Source organism: Apodemus sylvaticus, chromosome 1, assembly GCF_947179515.1.
Source record: "Apodemus sylvaticus chromosome 1, mApoSyl1.1, whole genome shotgun sequence".
Taxonomy (NCBI): domain Eukaryota; kingdom Metazoa; phylum Chordata; class Mammalia; order Rodentia; family Muridae; genus Apodemus; species Apodemus sylvaticus.
In genome coordinates this window covers 154,774,457-154,799,876 of record NC_067472.1, presented here as the reverse complement: position 1 = coordinate 154,799,876, position 25,420 = coordinate 154,774,457, and the positions used below count along the sequence as shown (strand labels likewise).

General features: G+C 37.2%; 1 non-coding gene across 1 annotated transcript; it reads left to right on the top strand.

Annotated features, from left to right (window-relative positions):
• The first annotated feature begins 736 nt into the window (after positions 1–736).
• On the top strand, positions 737–870 carry LOC127676573 (small nucleolar RNA SNORA17). Its single transcript, XR_007976041.1, has one exon. It is a non-coding gene; the product is annotated as a small nucleolar RNA SNORA17 (small nucleolar RNA).
• Positions 871–25,420: the final 24,550 nt, after the last annotated feature.

Below are 25,420 nucleotides of genomic sequence, written 5' to 3'. Positions count from 1 at the left end.
CTAGAGCAATACGACAACTAAGTGGGATCACGGGGATACAAAGTAGAAAGGAACAAGTCAATGTATCACTATTTTCAGGTGATATGACAGTATAAAAAAGCAATCTCCAATTTTCTGTCCCCTGGGAGCTGATAAACACAAATAAAACAGCAAAGTGGCTGAATACAAGATTAACTTAAAAATTCAGTTAGTCCTCCTATGTAAAAATAATAAATGGCCTAAGAAATAAATCAAGTAAACAACATCCTTAATAATAATCACAAATAATATAAAATATACTGGTGTAACTCTAATCAAGCAAGTGAAAGACCTGCTCTCCTATTTAGAATTTCCATTGCTGTGAAGTGACAAGGTGATCAAGACAATCCTTATAAAGGACAATATTTAATTGTGGATGTATTGCATATTCAGTCCATTATCATCAAGCCTGACAACATGTCAGCATTCAGGGAAGCATGGTTCTTGAGAAGGAGCCAAGAATTCTGTATCTTGTTCTGACAATGACCAAGAGAACATTGTTCTCCAAACAGCTAGGAGGAGGGAAGGCCAGCCTACTCTCACAGTGACATACTTCCTTCAACAAGGCCACATTCCCCAGCAGTTCCACTACTTATAGGCCAAGAATATTCAATTCTTCAATTCTTTGAAGAAAAAAATAGGTAGAGAAGATATAAGAAAATGGAAGATCTCCCAGATCATGGATTGGTATGATTAGTACAGTAAAAATGGCCACCTACATGCTCCTAGAGGCTTTGACGATGTGGCTGCTGTGTCACATGTGTGTCACTTGGTGGCAGACAGGAGACAGGCTATGTCTAGGTCATAGTGTTCTGTCCTATGAACATCTGAATGGTTAGTAGCTATGATGGCTTATATATGTTTGATCCAGGGAGTGGCACTATTTGGAGGTATGTCCTTGGCGTAAATCTGGCCTTGGAGTAGATGTGGCCTTATTGGAAGAAATGTGTCACTGTGTGTGTGGGATTTAAAACCCCCCATCTTATCTGCCTAGAAATCAGCTTCCTCATAGCAGCCTTGAGATGAAGACTTAGAACTCTAAGTTCCACATGGACCATGCCTGCCTGGATGCTTCCAGGCTCTAGTCTTGATGATTATGGACTGAACCTTTGAACCTGAAAGCCAGTCCCAATTAAATTGTCCTTAGAAAGGTTGACATGGTCATGGTGTCTGTTCACAGCAGTAAAACCCTAAGTAAGATAGTAGCCTAACATTCCCTGAAAAAAGTTAGCCTGAGATGACCACCAGCCCAAAGCTAGGGATCTTGGACAGTGAACTAGCTTGAGATGAACACCATACTGGCACCATGCAGGCCCCAATGGCTCCCAAGACCTGGATCCAGCTGAAGACTTGAAGAATCTGAGGCTTAGATCCCTGGAAGGGAGAAATCATTTAGGGGAGCATGGTTCTAGAGAAGAAGCCAAGAATTCTGTATCTTGTTTTGACAATGATCAAGAGAAGATTGTCCTCCAAACAGCTAGGGGGAGGGAAGGCCAGCCTTCTCTCACAGTGACATACTTCCTTCAACAAGGCCACACCCCCTAGCAGTGCCACTACCTATAGGCCAAGCATATTCAAACCACCACACCTGTATGCCAAAAACTTCAATTCTTTGAAGAAAAAAACAGAGAAGATATCAGAAGATGGAAGATCTCCCATCATCATCCAGTGGTAGATGAACCTCACATGGGGCCTGGTGAGCAGAGAGCATGAGAAGACCATTAGACAAGTACCATAGGGTTTTGACAAGGAACTAGCCTGAGACAATCACCAGTCAGGTGCCTTGAAGGCTAAGGGTGAGGCACCTGAGATGACTGCTTCCTCTACTATAATGTACGAGTGGGGCATAGCATTTCTAAGACCATTTCTGACATGCCTTGGACACTCTGAGATGCAGGGGACCACTAAGAAGAGCAAGTAAGTGGTAGATAAATGGAAGAAAATATAACAGAAGGATGTTGGCACAATGAAGAGTGGCAGAACTAGAGACCTGAAGGTAGTGAGGAATGGCCCAGTGTAACTTGTAATGCTATCTGGGACCATGATGGGGTCCTGGCATGTGCTGCCACCAGGGTACACATCTGGGTCCATATCCCTGCAGCAGCAGAGTTCTGTTACCACCATAGGCAAGGCAGAAGTCTCTGGTCTGGTCTGCTATCTGGGGACCTGTTGATATCTGATGGAGGGCTGTGCTGGATTGGCCCCATTTCTTACCTGGACACCCAGGGAGAGCTGGTCATGCCCCCAGTCAGCTGGAATACTCAGGAGAATGGCCTTCATAATTTTGGGAGTTGCTGTCCTCCCAGCGTATGAATGTGGGAGGCCTGGCCCTACCACGTATTCCCCATGCAATGGCATGAACCAGAGAGGGATAGCCTTCCTCCAGCTTGCTCCTATCCACCTGAAGCAACTGTGAATCCCGGGGTCATGGGAATAGAAAATCTATCGCTTTCCCTCATCTCCTTCAGCATTCAAGAGAAAAGGCCCTGCAGCTCACTTGGATAGTGTAAAGTGGACCCTGATGAGGGAGTGGGGTTGCTATCAGGGTATAAAGTTAATAAAAAATAAACTATGGAAAAATAAAATAAGTACAAAATTTAAAAATGTTCTACATTCTTAGCCATCAGGAAAATGCAAGTCAAAACAACTCTGAGATTCCCTCTTACACCTGACAGAATGGCTGAAAACAAAACAAGTGACAGCTTATTTTAGAGAGGATGTAGAGCCAAGGACATAACTCCCCATTGCTGATGGAAGTACAAACTTGTATGCTACTTTGGAAATCCATATTGGGGTTTCTCAAACAATTTTAAATTCAGGCCTCAAGACCCAGCTTTAATACTCCTGAATATTTATCCAAAGAACATGCCATTCTACCACAAGGACACTTGCTCAATTATGTTCATAGCAGCTTATTCATAAAAGCTAGAAACTGGAAACAACCTAGATGTCCTCAACTGAAAATTGGATAAAGATAATGTGGTACCTTCACATAATGGACCAATGCTCAGCTGTTCAAAACAATGATATCATGAAATTGCAAGCAAATGGATAGAACTAGAAAAAATCCTAAGCAAGGTAACCTAGACCTAGTAATGTGATACATATCAGAAAACACTGGCTATAAAGAATAATAATTCTATAATTCACAGACCCAGAGAAGCTAACTAACAAGGAGGGCTCAAAGAATGACACATAAATCTCATTTGGAAGTGAACATAGAATAGACATGGTAGGTAGGGGTGGGCATGGAAGGGGATAGAATTAGATATTCTATAATTCATATCCTAATATATGATCAGTTTTGAGGAAAGTTTCTTGGGCTTCAGAAAAGAGTGTGTTATTTAGTTTTTGGATGGCGTGTTCTGTCAACACCTCTTAGGTCCATTTGGTATATGTTATTCAATGCCAAAATTTCTGCTTAGTTTTTTTTTTTCTGAATGACTCATATATTGGACACAATCATATATTTAAGTCACCTATTATCACTACATTGTTTAGTCTGTGACTTTACAGCTAAACTTATTATTAGGAATGTATTCAAAAATAAAGCTTTTGTACTGCTCAATTAGGTTATATGATAGTTTCATCTTTGCCTGTTAAATTGTGTTTTCTGTACTTACAAACTTGTAAAAATTGCCCTTGCAAACAACCAAAAGGCTTCACCTCTTATTCCTTCTTCATTTCTGAATTCTCTCTTCTAAGTCCCATACTTAGAAGTTACATACTTCTACTGTTTGAGAAATCCATGTGCATATGTAATGCGTTCTAAAACCTTTCCTCAGATTTCTATGCCATTCCCACTATTTTATCCTCCAAATTTCATTCTGTTCTTTTAAATGTCAGAGTCCTTGTAACATTGCTCAGGTGTAGATCCATCTATTGAATCTTGAGTCATTTCACAGGGATGCATTCCTGAAGAAAACTGATTTTTTTCTCTCCATCAGTGATCAATTGCCAACAGTCCCTCAGCCAGAGGAGGCGAGTTATGATTCCAGCACACATTCATGCTGGCATTTTGTCTAGCTTGATTTTGTGCATAAAGTAACAGCTGCTCTGATCTCATGTGTGCAACAACCCTATCATTTTTTAGAAAACAATTGTTTTCTTTTCTTTTTCTTTTCCCAGAAATCACCCACTATTGCTTTTATAGACTCTCCTAGTTAGGGTTTGTACTGCTGTGATGAAACACCATGATGAAAAGAAAGTTGTAAAGGATGAAAGGGTTTACTTGGCTTCAAATGTCACATGACAGTACATTGTGATAGGAAACCAGGACAGGAACTCAGACAGGGTTGAAACCTATGAAGGCAGAAGCTTCATGCACTCCATATATGCCATGGGGGAACATTGTTTATTCTTAGTGGCTTGCTTAACCTGCTTTCTTATAGAACTCAGGACCCTTTCAAAATAAATCAATAATTTAAAAAATGTTCTACAATCTTGCCTACAAGCCCAATCTTATGAAGGAAACCATTAACTCGGGATGCTTTCTTTCAGATGACTCTACCCCGTGTCAAGTTAATGTAAAATTAACCAGCGTGCAATCTTTCTGTTTTCCCTTCTGTAATGATCCTTGATATCTGTGGGTAGTTATATGGTATTCTAGTTAGGGCTGAGAACTCCAGATCTTCTTATTCTCTGCAAGGTGACCTCTCTGTGTTAGTTGTTGTTAATTTTGAAAAGAAAGTTCTCTGATGTGAGCCAAGAGATATACTAATTTATGAATATAAAGATAAGTACCCACTGGTCTAGTTGTTTCTATATCCACTCAATAGAATACTTGTAATAATTCCCCCCTGGAACTAATCTTCCATCAGTGGGTTCTGGTAAGCCTGTCTTATGCGACAGGTCTTGAATCCAATTAAAAAGTCGTTTGTTACTCCCATAACTTTTATGCTTCAATTATACCAGTGGGCATATATTGCCAAAAGCAGTGGTTATTGTAGCTCATAGTTTTGTTTACTTTTCTCCCCTGGTAGCATGTATAGCATCTTCCAGCACTATGAAAGTGAGCAAGGCTGAATCTGACAGGTTGGTATCAACTCTATTTACCCTTCTTAATTAGGATCATCTAAACTTCAACAATATTCAAACTGTTTATATAAGCAATCTCCCAACTAATTCATTCACTTGCCCCTCCTCTATAAATCTTCTATTTCCCTTATATTATTTCCAAGTGGTACTCAGCTTACCTCTCAATTCAGACCCTTATTGATGAAAATACTAATGTCCTATTATTTATCATGCTCTTTGTTCCTTTATTTTCCAAAATTAAATAGAGTTTAAAGGGTAATTGATCTTAGCTGATAATTACTACATGTTTATCATATGTCTACATATCAAGCAGTGTTGAGATTAGGCAGGATGCCCTGAGTATTTGGGTGGAAAGTTGGGGATTAAGGAATAATCTGAGTTTAGATAAAGAATGATTATAAGAGTACAGGAATAAATTCTTAAATGCATTCAAAGTCCACACAAACAACTGAAAAAATAAGAAGTTCAGTAAATGACTTGTTAGAAGATTTAATAATTGTAACTTAAAAATAAGAAAAACTCATTTAGTTAAATATAAAGTTATTTGCCAAACCTCAACAAGGGAATTAATCCAGTGAGCATACTTGGAAATGAAATTAAGGCAAGTGAATTAGAACATCTACAAAACAATAAAGCTAAAATTATAAGCAACTACAAACAAACAAAATATGAAAGATATATGGGACACCATGATGAAGACTGAATTCATTCATGAATTATAGGCACAAAAAAAGTATAAGCCAAGACCATAAAAAGCAGAGTTAATAAATCAAAGCACATAATTTCTAAATCTAGATGAGAACACAGAAAACATTTAGAGTGTTAAACTAATAAGACCATAAAAAATCTCTATAGTATGTTAGAGTAAAAATAATAAATATACAAAATAAAGATAGAGTAAAAAGGCACAGAAGAGAAGTATCAAGTAAGAATAAAATAGATTTCTTTTAAAAGGTCTATAATCCAGGAAGGCATAGAATGATATATTTTAAAGTATAAAAGACTGATAATTCAGATCACTATACCACAATTGAAGGGACAAAAAAACTTTATGTGATAACCATAAAATTAAAGAATTCATGATCGATAAGATAGTACTACAGAAAATACATGAAGGAATTTTATACACTGTAGACTAGAATAAAATATTTCTTTCTTTTTTTAATTCGATATAATTTATTTATATTTCAAAGGATTTCCCATTTTCTAGCCCCCCACTCCCCGAAAGTCCCATAAGCCCCCTTCTCTTCCCCTGCCCTCCCACCCACCCCTTCCCACTTCCCCGTTCTGGTTTTGCCGAATACTGCTTCACTGAGTCTTTCCAGAACCAGGGGCCACTCCTCCTTTCTTCTTGTACCTCATTCGATGTGTGGATTATGTTTTGGGTATTCCAGTTTTCTAGGTTAATATCCACTTATTAGTGAGTGCATACCATGATTCACCTTTTGAGTCTGGGTTACCTCACTTAGTATGATGTTCTCTAGCTCCATCCATTTGCCTAAGAATTTCATGAATTCATTGTTTCTAATGGCTGAATAGTACTCCATTGTGTAGATATACCACATTTTTTGCATCCACTCTTCTGTTGAGGGATACCTGGGTTCTTTCCAGCATCTGGCAATTATAAATAGGGCTGCTATGAACATAGTAGAGCATGTATCCTTATTACATGGTGGGGAATCCTCTGGGTATATGCCCAGGAGTGGTATAACAGGATCTTCTGGAAGTGAGGTGCCCAGTTTTCGGAGGAACGGCCAGACTGATTTCCAGAGTGGTTGTACCAATTTGCAACCCCACCAGCAGTGAAGGAGTGTTCCTCTTTCTCCACACCCTCTTCCAACACCTGCTGTCTCCTGAATTTTTAATCTTAGCCATTCTGACTGGTGTAAGATGAAATCTCAGGGTTGTTTTGATTTGCATTTCCCTAATGACTAATGAAGTTGAGCATTTTTTAAGATGCTTCTCTGCCATCCGAAGTTCTTCAGGTGAGAATTCTTTGTTTAACTCTGTACCCCATTTTTTAATAGGGTTGTTGGGTTTTCTGGAGTCTAACTTCTTGAGTTCTTTATATATATTGGATATTAGCCCTCTATCTGATGTAGGATTGGTGAAGATCTTTTCCCAATTTGTTGGTTGCCGATTTGTCCTCTTGATGGTGTCCTTTGCCTTACAGAAACTTTGTAATTTTCTGAGGTCCCATTTGTCAATTCTTGCTCTTAGAGCATACGCTATTGGTGTTCTGTTCAGAAACTTTCTCCCTGTACCGATGTCCTCAAGGGTCTTCCCCAGTTTCTTTTCTATTAGCTTCAGAGTGTCTGGCTTTATGTGGAGGTCCTTGATCCATTTGGATTTGAGCTTAGTACAATGATACAGGAAAAAATGAACTGTTTTAGAACAACACATAAACAAGTGAAGATTAAGAAAATTGTGAATTATATAAAAATAAAGACAAAAATAATACATGCTTTTCAATTATAAATAAAGGCATTAATGATCTCAGTTCTATTAGTAAATACAGACTAGCAGCTTCTATTAAAACACTGATTGTCTATCTATTGTTTGTCCTCTAAGAAATATACCTCACTAAAAAAAGAAAAATATAGCTTTACAAATGAAAGTAAAAAATAGTATGTCAAGGAAATGGACCTAGAAAAACAAAGTATGAGATTAATCATTCTAAAAGGAGACAAATTAGACTTTGAACCAAAATTATATAAAAGTGATACAAAGGTTATTTCATTTGTACTAAGTTAGCAACTCTTAGTAATAAATAACAATTATAATCAGTGCACCCAATTTTATAAGTACAAATGAATATTAAGTCATAGATTAACACTCCTCTCACTCAGAGTTCATTCAGACAACAAACAATTTTTTTTAAATCAAAGTTAAATAACATTATAGCCAAACAGACTTAACAGGTAGCAACAAAATACTTCAGCCAAACACTATTAAATACTGATTTTTTTCAGCAATTCAGGGAACTTTATCTAAAACATAGTTTATTGAGGTGCACAAGACATGTCTTGTTCAATACAAAATAATTTATAGTGATTGTCTTAAGTGAAAAATAAATTGAAAGTGATTCATTCTAGTGATTATAGTAAATTAAAACTATAAATACCCTAAACTATATAAAATATGTAATGTAATGAAGACACATTAATGAATCATTGAAGAAATGAAAAGGCAAAGCTTCTAAATCCTCAGAAAATACCCTAGCTGTTCTGTGGAACACAATGAAAGTAGTTCTAAGAGGAAAATGTATAAATGTCTATATTAGAAAATATGAATGTCAAATAAATAACTTAAAGTATCTCAGAGTGGTAAAAAAAAAAAAGCAAAAACACAAGAGAAAGCTGAACTTTAAAGCAGCAGTGGGTAGAAATAGACAAGAAGAAGCAGGGAAGAAATGAATGAAATGTAAATGATCAAAACAATGAATCAATGGACCAGGAGTTAGCTCTTTGAAAGAAACAAAATGAACAAAACTGTAGATAAACTAACCAAAGAAATAGAAAGAAGGCCCAAAATAATAAAACTAGAGATGAGAATAAGAACATTATAATAGCTGTAAGGAAAATACAGGATACCATTGGGGCATACACTGAAAACCTTTACTGATGTAAGAAAACGCCAGATACACAGATAGTTGTGAATGTTTTTTTATCTTTCTTCTAATTCATGAGAGATATTTGTGTTTTGTGACTTATATCTACCACCAAAACATGGTTTTGCTTTTTAAAAAATAATTCTATATTGTCTTAGCGAATTTCATACAACCCACTTTAATCTTATTCTTTCCTATTCTCCCACCTCCATATCCATTCAACATCATGGTCATGGTCTTTCTGTGATAAAACGAAGCAAAATGAAACAAAACATTGGATTTGATTTGTGTTGACTGATCCTCCTGAAAACAGGGTAGTTCCTAGAATGTGCTTAGTTGTCACAGTGTCACTTGAGAAAATAAAACTAGTTTAGCTCCTCAGCAGTAATCCATTCTTAGCACAAAATGGGACTTTAATATTTCTTCTCCTCTGTTCGGGCATTTTTGTCTGACATAATCTTCTGTGAACCTTATTCATGATTGTCACAGTCTCTATAGAAATTTCATATAGCTCTATGCTGCTGTGTCTGAAAAAAGTCTTTCCTTCAAGTTATCTACCATATTTTGCCCTTAGAATCTTTATGCATCATATTATTTATAGATCACTAAGCCTTGCAGGGGAGAAATGTAATGTGACATCCTATCTAGGGAAGAACCTTTCAAAGTCTCTTATTCTCTGTATGCTATCCAGGTGTGAGTTTCTGTGTTAATTACTGTCTACTGCAAGCAGAGGATTTTCTGATGATGGTTGACTGATTTATGTATGGGTGTAGTAATATGTCATTAGGACTATGAGTGATATGCTAGTCTATGGTGTCATAATGTGTCATTTCATTACTATATTCATATAAAAGAACAACAGTACATAGTCCTCTAGTGTCCATGAACTAGCTAGTCTTGTATCCTTAGCCTCATTTGCATTGTCAGATATGGTATTCATTTTATTGATTAGGCTTTCAATCCAATCAGGATTTGGTTAGTTATTTTTATAACATTTGTTCCATAATTGCACTGGTACCCTATCTTATTATGTGTCTATTAGTGTAGAATGTAGGGGTCATAGTTGTTATATTAATGATAACTTCCTCTTGAGGTACCATGTATAGCACTTCTAGCACAATAATCACTAGCCAGTAAGGGTAAAGATTTTAGTACCAGGTATAGTTCTCCATGTTCTATAAAATAAATATGTGATGTCATTGGCCAGAAGGTCTTACCATCAAGCTATGTGTGAGTGTTTCACATATGAAGTTTAAGATAATTTTATTCAATTTATGTGAAGAATAGTGATGGAAATTTGGTAGAGATTGTGTTGAATATGGAGATACCTGCTTTTGGTTTGGCCATTTTTTCCTGTATTAATCCAACCAGTTCATGAGCATGGGAAGCTTTTCTGTCTTCTATATTCTTCAAATTCTTTCTTTAATATCTTTAATTTCTTCAATGTCTTAAAAGTTTTATTGTAGAAGTCGTTTGCTTGCTTAGTATTATTCCAAGATATTTTTAGGTCTATTGGATAAAATATTGTCTCTCTCATTTTTTCTAAGTATATTTGGCATTTGTATGTAGAAACACTATTGATGTCTGTGCATTAATTTTATATACTACTATATTGCTTAAAGTGCTTATCAGTGGTAGAGATTTTCTAGGAGAGTCTTTGGGTTTTTTTTTTTTTGGAGTGGGGTATAGAATCATGTTATCTGCAAATAAAGATGCTCTGACTTATTCCTCCGCTGTTCTCATTCTGTTAGTATTCTTCTGTTGTTTCATTGCTCTAGGTAAGACTTCAAAAGTTATATGGAACAAACATGGATAAAGTCAACATCCTTGTTTTGTTCCTAATTTTGGTGATAATTCTTTGAGTTTCTATTTAGAGTGATGGTGGGTGTGGCTCATTGCAAAACACATTTTATTGCATTGAGCTGTGTTCGTTTTATCTATAGTATCTCCACTACTTTCATCATAAGTGATGAATTTTTTTTTGTTAGATGTCTTTTCTACATCTCATGAGCTGATAATGAGGTTTTCTTTTTACCCTTAGTCTACTTAAGTGGGGTTTACTTTTTTTGATTTATATATTTTGACTGTACCTGCATCCATGGGATGAAGTTAAGTTGATCATGGTGTATAATATTTTTATGTGTTCTTGAATTCATTTCACAAGCATTTTGGGGGGACTTTTAAATCTATATTTATAAGAAGTATTGATCTATGATTTCCCTTTTTTGTTGAGGCCTTATCTGGTTTTTGTATCAGGACAATAGTGGCTTCATAAAAAATTTGGATTTTTTTTCAGTTTCTACTTTGTAGAATAAATTGGGAAGTATAGGTGTTAGTTCCTCTTTTAATGCTCTAATGAATCTATCTGGCCTGGGCTTTTTAGGGGGAGATTTAAAATTAATTATTCTATCTGTCTTAGTCAGGCTATCTATTCCTGCACAAACATCATGACCAAGAAGCAAGTTGGGGGAGGAAAGGGTTTATTCTGCTTACACTTCCCCACAGCTGTTCATCACCAAAGGAAGTCAGGACTGGAACTCAGGCAGGTCAGGAAGCAAGAGCTGATGCAGAGGCCATGGAGGGATGTTTCTTACTGGCTTGCTTCCCCTGGATTGCTCAGCCTGCTCTCTTATAGAACCCAAGAGCACCAACCCAAAGGTGGTACCACCCACAAGGGGCCCTCCCCACTTGATCACTAATTGAGAAAATGCCCCACAGTTGGAACTCATAGAGGCACTTCCCCAACTGAAGCTCCTTTCTCTGTGATAACTCTAGCCCGTGTCAAGTTCACACACAAATCCAGCCAGTACAATTGACCCCTTGACCCCTTGTCAACTTGACACACAAACACATCACCATTAAGCCTCAACCCTTGCTTTCTTAATCATCCCCAAGATCTAAATAACCTTAAAAGACCCACAGTCTTTACATATTAAAAGTTCAATCCCTTTTAAAAGTCCAATATCTTTTAAAATTCAAAGTCTTTTAAAAATTCCAAGTCTTTTAACTGTGGGCTCCACTAAAATTCTTTCTTTAAGAGGGAAAAATATTTGGGCACAGTCACAATCAAAAGCAAAACACAAACTCCAATAGTTCAGTGTCTGGGATCCAACTCACGATCTTCTGGGCTTCTCCAAGGGCTTGGGTCACTTGCCCTTTGTAGCACACAGCTTGCCTTCTAGGCTCCAGCTGCCTGTTCTCCACTGCTGCTACTGTCCTTGGTGATCATTCATGGTACTGGCATCTCCAAAACACTGCTATTTTCCGCTGTAACTAGGCTTCACCAATAGCCTCTCATAAGCCCTCTTCATGGTGCCAATCCTCAATTCCTTTGCATGACCCCTTCAAGTCCTGGGCCATCAATTGCAACTGACTGCGAACCTTCACCAATGGCGTTCCATAGCCTCTCACAGTGCCGAGCCTCAGCTGTTCTTCATGACCCCTTCATGCTTTCAAAACCAGTACCACCTTGGTGATTCTTATGCAGTATCAAGTCCAGTCACAGCATGAGGTACAACCTTGGCTATCTCTGGAACAGAGCCTCTGTGCTCTCAGAAAACACTTCCCAGAAGATTTTGCCTCAGTGATGCTGGTTTCTTCTTAATCACTGCTAATTTCTTAGCTCCAGCTAACCAGCATCAATAGTCCCAGTAACACAAAGGTTTGCTTTAGTGGTTCTGGTATCTTGTTAATCACAGCTGATTCTTCAGCCCCAGCTAACCAAACCACAGAATCTTCATAATTGAAACTTGGCCTTGATAAGAGTTTTTAATATTCCCTTTGAAATTTCACAAGCCAGGTCTCCATCTTCTGCACTGTTCTCACCATTGTCTTCCAAGCTCCTACACAACATCCCATAGAGGTCTCAACACTGAATGGACCATCTAGCCTAAAGTTTCAACGTCCTTCCACAGTCCTCCCCCAAACATGGTCAGGTTATCACAGGAATACCCCACTATGCTGGTACCAATTTGTCTTAGTCAGGGTTTCTGTCCCTGCACAAACATCATGACCAAGAAGCAAGTTGGGAAGAAAGGGATTATTCTGCTTACACTTCCACACAGCTGTTCATGACCAAAGGAAGTCAGGACTGGAACTCAGGCAGGTCAGGAAGCAGGAGCTGATGCAGAAGTCATGGAGGGATGTTTCTTACTGACTTGCTTCCTCTGGCTTGCTCAGCCTGCTCTCTTATAGAATCCAAGACTACCAGCCCAGGGGTGGTACCACCAACAAGAGGCCCTCCCCCATTGATCACTAATTGATAAAATGCCCCACAGTTGGATCTCACGGAAGCACTTCCTCAAATGAAGCTCCTTTCTCTGTGATAACTCCAGCCTGTGTCAAGTTGACACACAAAACCAGCCAGTACACCATCTTACTAGAAGTTATAGATACTCACTTTGAATTACTCTTGGTAGGTCGTTTGCATAAGAATAAATCCATCTATATAGTTTCTATTTTCCAGTGCAGTGAAATACATATTTTTGAAAGTATGGCCTCTAATTACCTCAGTTGTTGTAATGTCACAGCTTCTATTTTTAATTTTAATTTAGACCATCTCTATCTTTTCTTTTGGTTAATTTGGATAAAGTATCAATCTACTCATTTTTTCAAGGGGTCAACTCTTGTTTTTATTGTCACTTTTTGCTTTCCTGCAACTTGCAAGTGTATCACTATGTTATTCATAAGAAATCTTTCCAAGTTTTTAATGTAGGCATTTAATGCTATGAACTTCCTTCTTAGAATTGCCTTCAATGTGTTGCATAGATATACTGTGTTTTCATTTTCATTCAATTCTAGAAAAAGATTAATTTAGTTCTTGATTTCTTCCTTGACTCAATTTTCATAAAATACATTGCGGTTTAATTGCCATGACTCTGATTTCTGCAACTGCTATTATTGATAATATTAAGCTTTATCCTGTGGTGTGGATTAAGACAGGATAGAGACATTTCAACTTTCCTATATAAGTAAAGACTTGCTCTTTGTGGTAAATATTCTATAATGTTCTATGGGATCTTGAGAAGGTGTAGCCTTCCATGTTGAGAAGGAGGGTGCTATAGACTTGTGTTGGATCTGCTTGATTTGCGATATTATTTGACTACAAAGTTTTTCAATTTAGAATTTGTCCAGATGGAAACTAATAATGGGAGTAGGGTACTATTGTGGATTTGGTCCAATGCTACTTATGTTAATTTGGCCCCCCCAAATTACAAGGGAATCTGCACATCTACACATAAGACACTGAGGATCCCTGCCTCCAGTTGGTTTTCACAGCCAGTTGCTGGGCAGAGAGAGATGTGGGACTTTTAGCATTCCCAGGCAAGAGACTGAGGAAGAGAAGGAAGAAGAGAGAGCTGCCATACAGAGAAAGAAGTAAAGACCAGTCTGAGAGATGCAGAAGAGCGAGCATAGCAATCGTGTAAGAGTTGGGGATCATGTCCCAGGAGGACTGCAGATCTGGATCTGGGGCAGCAAAGATGGTTTATAGGTTTTAGTAAGTGATGAGTTGGGATTATCAGAAAGTACATCAGCCACATGGAGGTTTGGAAGTGGCCCAGCCATTGAGCTGGCTAAGGTATATTTATAAGGCTGTGTGTGGAAACTTATGGACCCAGCTATATCACTGCTGGGCTTATACCCAGAAGATGCTCCAACAGGTAATAAGGACACATGCTCCACTATGCTCATAGCAGCCGTATTTATAATAGCCAGAAGCTGGAAAGAATGCAGATGTCCCTCAACAGAGGAATGGCTACAGAAAATGTGGTACTTTTACACAATGGAGTACCACTCAGCTATTAAAAACAATGAATTCATAAAATTCTTAGGCAAATGGATAGAACTAGAAAATTTCATCCTTAGTATGATAACCAAATCACAAAAGAAAACACATGGTATGTACTCACTGATAGGTAGATATTAGCCCAGAAGCTTGGAATACCCAAGATATAATTCACAGACCACATGCAGCTCAAGAAGAAGGAAGACCAAAGTGTGGGTACTTTGGTCCTTCTTAGATGGTGTACAAAATACCCATGGGAGGAAATAAAGAGACAAAGTGTGGAGCAGAGACTGAAAGAAAGACCATCCATAGACTGCCCCACCTGGGGATCCATCCCATATACAGTTACCAAACTCAGACACTATTGTGGATGCCAACAAGTGCTTGCTGACAGAAGCCTGATATAGCTGTCTCCTGAGAAAAGGCCTGCTGGTGCCTGACAAATACAGAGGGAGATGCTCTCATCTAACCATTGAACTGAACATAGGATCCCAAATGGAGGAGCTAAACAAAGGACCCAAGGAGCTGAAGAGGTTTCAGCCCCATAGGAGGAACAACAATATGAAGCAACCAGTACCCCCAGAGCTCTCAGGGACTTAACCACCAACTGAAAAATTTGCATGGAGGGATCCATGGCTCCAGCCGCATGGGTAGCAGAGGATGACCAGGTCAGACATCAATGAAAGAAGAGGCCTTTTGACCTGTGAAGGCTCATTGCCCCAGGGTAGGGGAATGCCAAGTCAGAGAAGTGGGAGTGGGTGGGTTAGTGAGAAGGGGGAGGGGGAATAGGATAGGTGGTTTTCAGAGTGGAAACATGGAAAGGGGATAACATTTGAAAGGTAAATAAAGAAAATATCTAATAAAAAGGCTCTCTCTCTCTCTCTCTCTCTCTGTGTGTGTGTGTGTGTGTGTGTGTGTGTGTGTGTGTGTGTGTGTGTGTGTGTCTTTTATTTGGGAACCCAGAATATTTCGGCAGGTTAAGAGGAACTCGTGACACAACCACCATGATTATTTGAGTAGAGATTAATTGGCTATTACAACAGGGTATTAAAGTCATCTACCACTGTGATAACACTGATTTTAGATATAACGTTTCTTTTATGAAACTGGGAATCATTGTATTTGATGGGTCCAAGTTAAAAATTCTTTTTATGATTTTTTTCTTTCAAAATGTAGAGTCCTTCTCTGTCTCTTATTATTAGTTTCGACTTGAAGTCTATTTTGTTAGATATTAAAATAGCTATGCTTTATTTTCTCTTAGTTCTATTTGATTAAAATATGTATTCCCAATGCTTTTACCCTAAGTTTGTTTCTGTTCTTGATGGGAAGGTAGATTTTTTTGATTCAGCAGAAAGATGGCTCATGTCTTCCAATTTATTCTGTTAGTCTATGTTTTTAATGGTGAATTGAGACCACTAATACTGAGAGCTATTAATGAGTAGTATTTGTTGGTTTATATTACTTTGTTATGGTGATTTTTTTAGACATTTTTGGTTAAGTGTTTTGGTATTATTTATTCCTTCTCTTTTCTTAGTTGTTGTTCATCTTCTGTTTATACTGATATTTTCTTTTCCATGTCCTCTGTAGAGCTGATTTGGAGGATATAAATTTCTGAAAATTCTTTTTATCACTATTCTTCTTTGACCAATACTCTTTCTAGGTAAGGGATCTGGCACCTGTAGTATTTGGGGACTTGTAGAAAGTCTGTCTAGACTCTTTTGGCTTTTCATTGAAATGCCAGGTGCTATTATTATAATAGGTCTTCTTTCATATGTGGCTTGGTGCTTTTCTTTGTGAATTTTAATATTTATTTTATTTTACATTTATAAATGTGAATGTATGCAAATATATCATGCACAGGCATGAAACCCAAGAGGTCAGAAAAGAGTGTAAGCCCCACCCCCCCAGAACAGGAGTTGCAGAGTTTTACAAGCTATCATGTGGGTCCTGGAAATTAAAATCAAGACCATAGAGCCAACTCTCCAGTTTCTCATCATACCTTTACATGCTTTCTTTGTTGTGTATATTTAGTGTTTGATTATTCTGTATATCATGTTATGTTATAATATATTATATTACATTGAATATTATTATATATTATATTATATTATATTATATTATATTATATTATATTATATTATATTATATTATATTATATTATATTGAGTTTCTTCTGTCCATTTAGAGTTACCTATGCCTTGTGCCTTGATAAGAATCTTTTCATTTAGATTGAGGAAATTTTCTATTATTGTAATAAAAATGTTTTCTATACCCTTGAGTGAAGTTTCTACTTCCTCATTTGTACCTACATTACTCATAAACTTTGTCTTTCCCATAAACTTTATACTTTCTCTGATTTTCTGGGTATTTTGTACCTAGAATTATTGTTGTTTATTTAATGTTTTCTTTTGCTAGATTATCTATTTCTTCTACTTTGTGTTTAAGACCTGATATTCTCTCTTCCCCTTGATTCTATTTGTTGTGAGGCTTTCCTCTGAGTTTTTCAATCTGAGTTTCATTTCAGTTTAGCTTTTCTTTAGAGATTCTATTTCTTATTATTTCTTAAAGTCTATTTTCATATATTTTTGATTTTGTGACATCTATATTGGAATATTTATGGTGTGTCTTGGTGTGGATATCTAGCCTTTTTTGAATTGGAGTTCAGATCATTCTTTGATATTACATCAATCTATCATGTTGTAGACAGGATGAATAGCATTTTGTTTTCAGTCTTGTGTCCATACTACATTGCAGGGTTCATACTCTGAGCCATTCCAGATTAGTGACAGATTGGTGAGCAGTGAGGTAGAAAGAGGACTGGATTTTGTACCTTTAACAGGTATTCAGGTAGTGATCCCAGGGCCCAGCAGTTGGAAAAGGGTAATAGAGAGCTGGCCTGACTTGGGGGCTAGCCCAGTTGGGCTTAGTGATGGGCTGACTCTGATGTTTTGGAATGGACTATAGTTTTAAATTCTAATTGGAGTCCTGGTGAACACTGCAGGTTCAGATTTCAAGGATTCCTAGGTCAGTATAGTGGTTTGAAGGGAGGTAAACGATTAATTGACCAGTACACGTGTGTAGGGTACTAATTCTCTAAGCAGGATTCAGTCTCTGAATCCAGTTCAAGGACTAGTACTGAGGTCCAGTGACTGACAGGTGGAAGATGGGTGGAGAAACTGGCTCTGGGATTTCCTACCTAACATTGTAGTTGGGACTTCAAATATATACTTCAAGAAGTCTTAGATGGGCACAGTGGTTGGAGTGACTGATAGCTGAGCAGTTGCTGGCTCCTTTTCTATTTTGAAAGCACACATTTATTAGTGTTTATAAAGGTATTCAATATGTGAAAATAAGGTTGATAGAGGAAAGTAAAAGTAAAAGAATGGAAATTTTTAGAGAAACAAATGCTCTTCCATAATTAGACCAAGAACACAAAACATAAAACCTACCTCAATTAAACCAAGAAAATGTAAGTAATTTAAACAAAGAAGTCTATGAAAAAATGCCTAGGCCTAGGTCAAGTCACTGCTGAATTAAAAAAAAAAAGACCATTAATAAAAAAATCAAAATCAGTGTTTATCTAAATGTTCCATAAATAGAGATGGAGGGACTGCGAGGAGACTCGGTTAAAAGGACTAACATTACCTGAATACCTAAAATTGGATATATGGGGGTGGAATGGGAGGAGATTATAGGTCAATTACTCTGAAGTGAATATAAAAACAAAATTTCTCAAAAAATACTTGCTAATTGAATTCAACAACTGTAGCTCTCTTATGCTACTTTGTGGGTTTGTCTTTCTTCCACGCTTCTTTTTTCTACCCTTTCAACACTCCAACACTAGGTAGGATAGAGAAACAATACAGGGAGGAAAGAGATCCCTAAATAAAATCAGGTGGAAGAAAGGTAGCAACATTGTCATTATACTACTTCCTGCTGATTAGGGGTGTGGAGTTTCTTTGGACAAGTTTGATCTTCACCATCATGACATCTAATTTCTTCTTGTTTCTTCTTTGACCACATCAAACCACAGCCAGTTGTTTCTTCTTTGTGCACAACTACTTAACCAACTGCAACCAATCGTAACCAACCAACAACCCACATAACCTCTCAGAGCCCAGCATTTATATACCCCCTCAAAAGTCCCCAGAATTCCCAACATCACACAATTGCAGAAACTATCCGCTGTTGGCTAAATTATGGCCCTGCTAGAGCATGAGGAGGATCATTGCCAGCTGCTGTAGATAATCAGAAGCAGCCCCACAAAATGAGAACAAAAACACATAATACTTCTGTGTTTTTTTAAAGAAATCAGAATTCTAATATTGACACTAGAAATAACACATTAAAGAGACAATTAACTATTACCAACTTGATTCAATTTCAAAGATACATAGATGGTTTAACATATATAAATTAATAGTGTGTGTGTTAATGAATAAATTCATGGACAGAAATCAAACTGTCATCTCAATAGATTAAGAAGGAGCTTTAAAAATGTTTAACCGTCTCTTACAAAAAAGACTGAAGAGAGTAGGTAGAGAAAAGCACAATTCAACATAATAAAGTCTATATATGACAAGCTTGCAACCAATATTATAGTTAGTGGGAAAACTCAAAGCATTCTTGTTAAAATAAGAAAAAAGGTGAGAGTTGTTTTCACTCTTTTATTCAATGTAGTCTTAGCCTCTTAACTCAGGCAAAAAGGTTGGAGAAAACCAAGAATGAAGAAAGGAATGTATAAGATACCAAGGAGAAAGAAGAAAATGAAATTATCCAGATTTATAATAAACATGCATACAGGGAAGAATTAAAAATTGCTCCAGAAAACCTTCTCAGAGTAGAAAAAGAAGAAAAAGAAACTATTCTGATTTGTAATTAGCACCAATGTGTACAGAATAGAACTAACAGTTCCATCAGAAATCCTTCTTAGATAAACTGTAAATGAAACCAGTGAAAATCAGTAGCTTTTCTAGAAATTAGCAATAAACTTGTTGAAGAAGAGTTTGAAACAAGGTCCCATTAATACCATCATTTAAAATAGTAATAAGCCTAACTAGAAAGATGAAATATTTCAACAATGAAAATAATAATATATTAAAGAACAAAATTGAAGACAGCAGTAGAAGACAAACCCTTTTATACTCATGGATTAATAATTAGCAAATTCAATGGGGTTGTTGCAAAAAACATTTTTAAAAAATAATAAAATGTATATGAAAATAAAACAGACACTGAATAAACAAGGCAGTAGTGAACAAAAAGAACAAATGTTGGAACAATAATGCTGGAGTTTAAGTAATACTGCAACCATAAAAACAAGACAGAATTGACACATATTTCCACAGAATGGAAGACTCATATTCAATAACTCCATTCTGCTATAGCACACCTGATTCTGATTCAAGTGCCAAAATATATATTTTGAAAGAAATGGCCTCCTCAGCAAATGGTGCTTGTAAATGGTTATCATATTTAGAAGAATAAAATTAAATTTCTAGCATTCATATTCAAAAATTAATTAGAAATGAATCCAATACTTTAATGCAACACCTGCAACTCTAAAACTACTGAAGTAAGACATGGGAAAATACTGCAGATTTAAGTATAGTAACAACCTTTAAAGCATATTCTAATAAGCTCAGGAGATAAAAATCAAGACTGGCAAATAGGAATGCAAAGGGTTAGAATGCTTCCTCACCATAAGGAAGGAATTAATTGAGTGAAGAGGCATCCTATTGCATGGGAGGCAATCTTTGACAGATGTACATCTGATAGCAAATATCTAGAATAAAGATCTTTAAACTATTATGAGATTGAATAATCTAGTGAATAAATATGCTAATGAAATGAAGTTCTTAAAAATAAAGTACAGTGTTATTAACTATGAGAAAGTATGTCACTATTCACATTTATTATGGAAATACTAATTAAAACTACCTTAAGATTCTATCTCACTCCAGATATGACTATTACTAAGCACTCAAGGAACAACAATTGCTGGTGATGGTTGTGGGAATGAGGGAACAACTACTGGAGGGAATTTAAATTAGTGCTGCCACTGTAGAAATCAATATAAAACTTTCTCCAAAAGATAAAAAGAGAACTATCACACAGCCAACCCAAACCACCTCTGTGTATATATAATTCACTCTAAATCAACTTGCCACAGAGATATTAATAAACATTAATGCTTATTATAGTGCTATACACAAAAGCTGAGTTGTTCAATCAGGCTGGTTGTCCATTAACAAGTGGGCAAATATAAAAATGTGTATATACACATTCATGTCTTTTATTATGTTTTAATGAATTTATGTTTTTATTCAGATTACATCCCTATCACTATCCTCCCTCCTGGTTCCCTCTCCTGCAGTTCTTCCCTGAAGCCATCCTCCCCTTTTCCTCTAAGAGAGAAGAGGCCACCATTGAGTATCCCCCGTTTCCTGGTACATCAAGTCTCTGCAGGGCTAGGCACATTTTCTCCCTCAGAGGCAGGCAAGGCAGTCCAGCTATAAAAATGTTTTCTGCAGTCAACAGCTTCAGGATAGCCATGCTCCAGTTGTTCCAGACCCACATGAAGACCAAAGTGCACATCCGCTACATATGTACAGGGACCTAGGTCCAGTCCATGTATGCTCTATTGTTGGTGGTTCAGTCTCTGAGAACCCCCAAGAGACCAGGTTAGTCGACTTTCTTGGTCTTCCTGTGGAATTCCTATCCCTGTCTGGGCCCACAAATCTTCTGCTAACTCTTCCAAAAGAGTTCCCATCTGTTTGAGTCAGCTGTTGCATGGAGCCTCTCAGAGGATAGCCATATTAGCCTCCTGTCTGCAAGTATAACAGAGTATCATTAATAATACCAGGAATCGGTGGTTGTGCATGGGATAGGGTGTGTCTTTAGTTGGGTCAGTTATTTTGTGGTTATTCCCTCAGACTATGCTCCATGCCCTGTCCCTGCATTTTTTATATTGGGTCAAAACTTTCATGGGTACGTTAGTGTCTATATTACTGCAATGAGGTTTCTACCTGTCTACAGGAGGTGGCCTCTTTGTTTCTACTTCCCCACTGCTGTGAAACTCAATAAAGTCACCACCTCTGATTCTTAGGAGCCTCCCTATCCCAGGTCTCTGGCATAACCTTCTCCCTTCTCCCACCTAGTTCCCTCCTACCATCTGCCTGCTATGATGATTTTATTCCCCATTCTAAATGAGATTCAAGCATTCACACTTGGGCCTTGCTTCCTGTTTAGTTTCTTTGGATCTGTGGAGTATGGCGTGGATAGCTTGTATTTTATGGCTAATATTCACTTATAAGTAAGAACATTCCATGGATGTCTTTTGGGTCTGGGTTACATCACTCAGGATATATCCTCAAGTTCCATCCATTTGCCTGGAAAATTCATGATGTCTTCTTTTGAATAGCTGAATAGTATTTTATTGTGTAGATGTGCCACATTTTCTTTATCCATTCTTCAGTGTGAAACATCTAGATTTTGTCCAGGGTCTGGCTGTTAGGAATAAATCTGCTATGAACATGGTTGAGTAAGTGTTTTTGTGGGATGGTGAGGCATGTTTTAGGCATATGCCCAGGAGTGGTATAACTGAGTCTTGAGCTAGAACTATTCCCATCAAATTGATTTCCAAAGTGGTTATACAAGTTTGTACTCCCACCAGTGATGGAAGAGTGTTTCCCTTGCTCCAGATCTTCGCCAACATGTGCTATCACTTGAGTTTTTGATCTTAGCCATTCTGAACCATAAAAGATGGAATCTTGGTGTTGCTATGAAGTGCATTTCCCTAATGATTAAGGACTTTGAACACTTCTTTAAGTGCTTCTCGGTCATTCAAGATTCCTTTGTTTGTCTCTGTGCCCCATTTTGTTGTATAACTTCTTGAGATTTTTATACATTTTGGATACTAGCCCTCTGTCAGAAGTAGAGTCGGTTTAAAATCTTTCCCAATTTGAAGGCTCCCCTTTTGTCCTATTGACAGTGTCCTTTGCTTTACAGAAGATTTTTAATTTCATGAGGTCTCATGTATCAATTGTTATCCTTTTTTTGTTTGGTTGGTTGGGTTTTTTTTGTTGTTGTTGTTTGTTTGTTTGTTTTCGAGAAAGGGTTTCTCTGTGTAGCTCGGGCTGTCCTGGAACTCACTCTGTAGACCAGGCTGGCCTCGAACTCAGGAATCTGCCTGCCTCTGCCTTCCAAGTGCAGGGATTAAAGGTGTGCGTCACCACCGCCACCCAGCTATAAATTGTTAATCTTAGAGTCTAAGCCTTTGGTATTCTGCTGAGGAAGCTGTTTCCTGCACCAATGAGTTCAAGGCTATTCCCTACTTTCTGTTCTAGTAGATATAGCATATCTGGTTTTATGTTGAGGTCTTTGATACACTTGGACTTATGTATTGTGTAGGGTGATAGATATGGATCTATTTGCATTCTTCTGCATGAAGACATCCAGTAAGACTAGCATCATTTCTTGAAGACACTTTCTTTTTTCCATTGTATGATTTTTGCCTTCTTTGTAAAAAATCAAGTGTTCATAGGTGTGTGGGTATATTTGGGGGTCTTTGATTTGATTCCACTGATCCACCTATCTGTTCCTATATCAATGTCATGCAGTATTTATTATTATTGCTCTGTAGTACAGCCTGAGATCAGAGATGGTGAAAGCCCCAGAATAGTTAATGTTCAGGATTGTTTTTAGCTATCTGGGGTTTTGTCTTTCCATATGAAGTTGAGAATTGCTATGTCGTGGTCTGTAAAAATATTGTGTTGGAATTGTGATGGAAAATGCATTGAATCTTTAGATTTCTTTCAGTAAGATGGTCATTTTCACTATGTTAATCCTACTGATCCTGAGCATCGAAAATCTTTCCATCTTCTGATCTTCCACAGTTTCTTCAATGACTTGAAGTTCTTATCCTATAGGTGTTTCACTTGCCTGGTTGGAGCTACACCAAGATGTTATTCCTGGCTATTGCAAAGGGTGTTGTTTCCCTAATTTGTTTCTTGGCTCATTTGTATAAAGGAGGGGTGCTGATTTCTTTAAGTTATTTTTATATTCACCTGCTTTGCTGAAAGTGTTTATCAACGATAAGAATTCCTAGTAGAATTTTTAGGGTTGCTTATGTATGCCAACATAACAAATAGTGATTCACGAGTAGTGATATTTTCACTTATTCCTTAGAAACAGATTGATATTGAATTGATAGGGTGAGAGTGGGCAGCCTTATCTTAACCCTGATTTTAGTTTTAAGTTTTTGTCCATTTAATTTGATGTTATCTTTTGGCTTGCTGTATATTGCTCTTATTATGTTGAAGTATGTGCCTTGTATCCCTGTTTTCTCTTAAGACTTTTAACATGAAAAAGTGTTGGATTTTGTCAAAGGCTTATTCAGCATTTAATGTGATCATGTGCTTTCTTTCTTCCAGATTGAACCATGCCTGCATCCCTGTTGTGAAGCCTACTCAATCATTGTAGATGATCTTTTCCAGGATTTGTGAGTATGTTATTGAGTATTTTTTGCATCAATGTTTATGAGAGAAATTATCCTGAAATTCTCTTTTATTGTTCAATCGTCATGCAGTTTAGATATCAAGGTAACTGTGTCATCTTAGAATGAATTAAGCAGTGTTTTTTCTGTTTCTAGATTGTGGATTAATTTAAGCAGTACTGGAAATGGCTCTTTCTTGGAAGCTTGGTAGATTATTTCAATAAAACCATCTGGTCCTTGTCTTCTTTATGTTGGGAGGCTTTTAATGACTGCTTCTATTTCCTTAGGGGTCATAGGGTGTTTAAATAGTTTTCCTGATCTTGATTAAACGTTGGTACGTGGTATCTTTCTAGAAATTCATACATTTCAATAAGATTTTCCAATTTCATGAAGTACAGGCTTTAGGGGTAAGACTTTTTCATTTCTGTTTTTTACTTTTTGTGTGTGTGTGTGTACTGTCTCTCAATTTGTTGGTTAGTTTTGCTAAGGGATTGTCTGTCGTGTTGATTTTCTCAAAGAATCAGCTCTTGGTTTCATTGATCTTTGCATCATTTTCTTTGTTTCTAATAGATTAATTTCAGCCCCAATTTTGATTATTTTATGCTTTCTACTCTTTAGTGCTTTTTGCATCTTTTTTAAAAAGAACAGTCAAGTGTACTTTTAAATTGCTGGTATGAGAACATTCTAATTTCTTCATGGAGACACTTAGTGCTATGAACTTTCCTCTTAGCATTGCTTTCCTTCTGTCCCATAAATTTATTTCCAATAAATTCTAGAAACTCATTAGTTTCTTTCTTTCTTTTTTTCCTGACCCAGAGATCATTGAGCACAGAGTTGTTCAGTTTCTGTAGAGAGCTGTATTGGGGTGCTATGCCACCTGGCATGACTTGAAATTGATCAAGTCATCAAGTTCCTCTCCCAGCCTTAGAGCAGGAATTCCTGCACTAGCCATAATCCCCCTCCACCTAGGGTGGAGCACTCACTCCAAGGTGAGGCCCATTGCTCTCCAAGGATAGCTGCCACCCAATGCCAGCCTCCTGCTGCGGTGGTCAGCCAGGAGTGGGTGGGTGGGTAGATGAGCATCCTAATAGATGCAGTGGAAGGGGAATGGGATAGGGGATTTGCAGAGGGGAAATAAGGCAGGGGATAACAGGTAAAACATAAATAAATAAAATAACCAATAAAAAATATTTTCTGGTCCTTGAGTCCTGGACTCTTCACCTTCTTCTATTCCTATTATTCTCAGTTTTGTTTTGTTTTTTTTTCATGGCATCTCAGATTTCCTGGATGTTTTATGTCAGTATATATATATTTTTTTAGATTTAACATTCCTTTGACTGATACATCAAATTCTTGTATCTTCTAGACCTGAGATTCACTCTTCCATCTCTTATATTCTGTTGGTGATACTTGCATCTGTTGTTTCTATCCTCTTCCCCGGGTTTTCTGTATCCAGATTCCCTCAGCTTGTGTT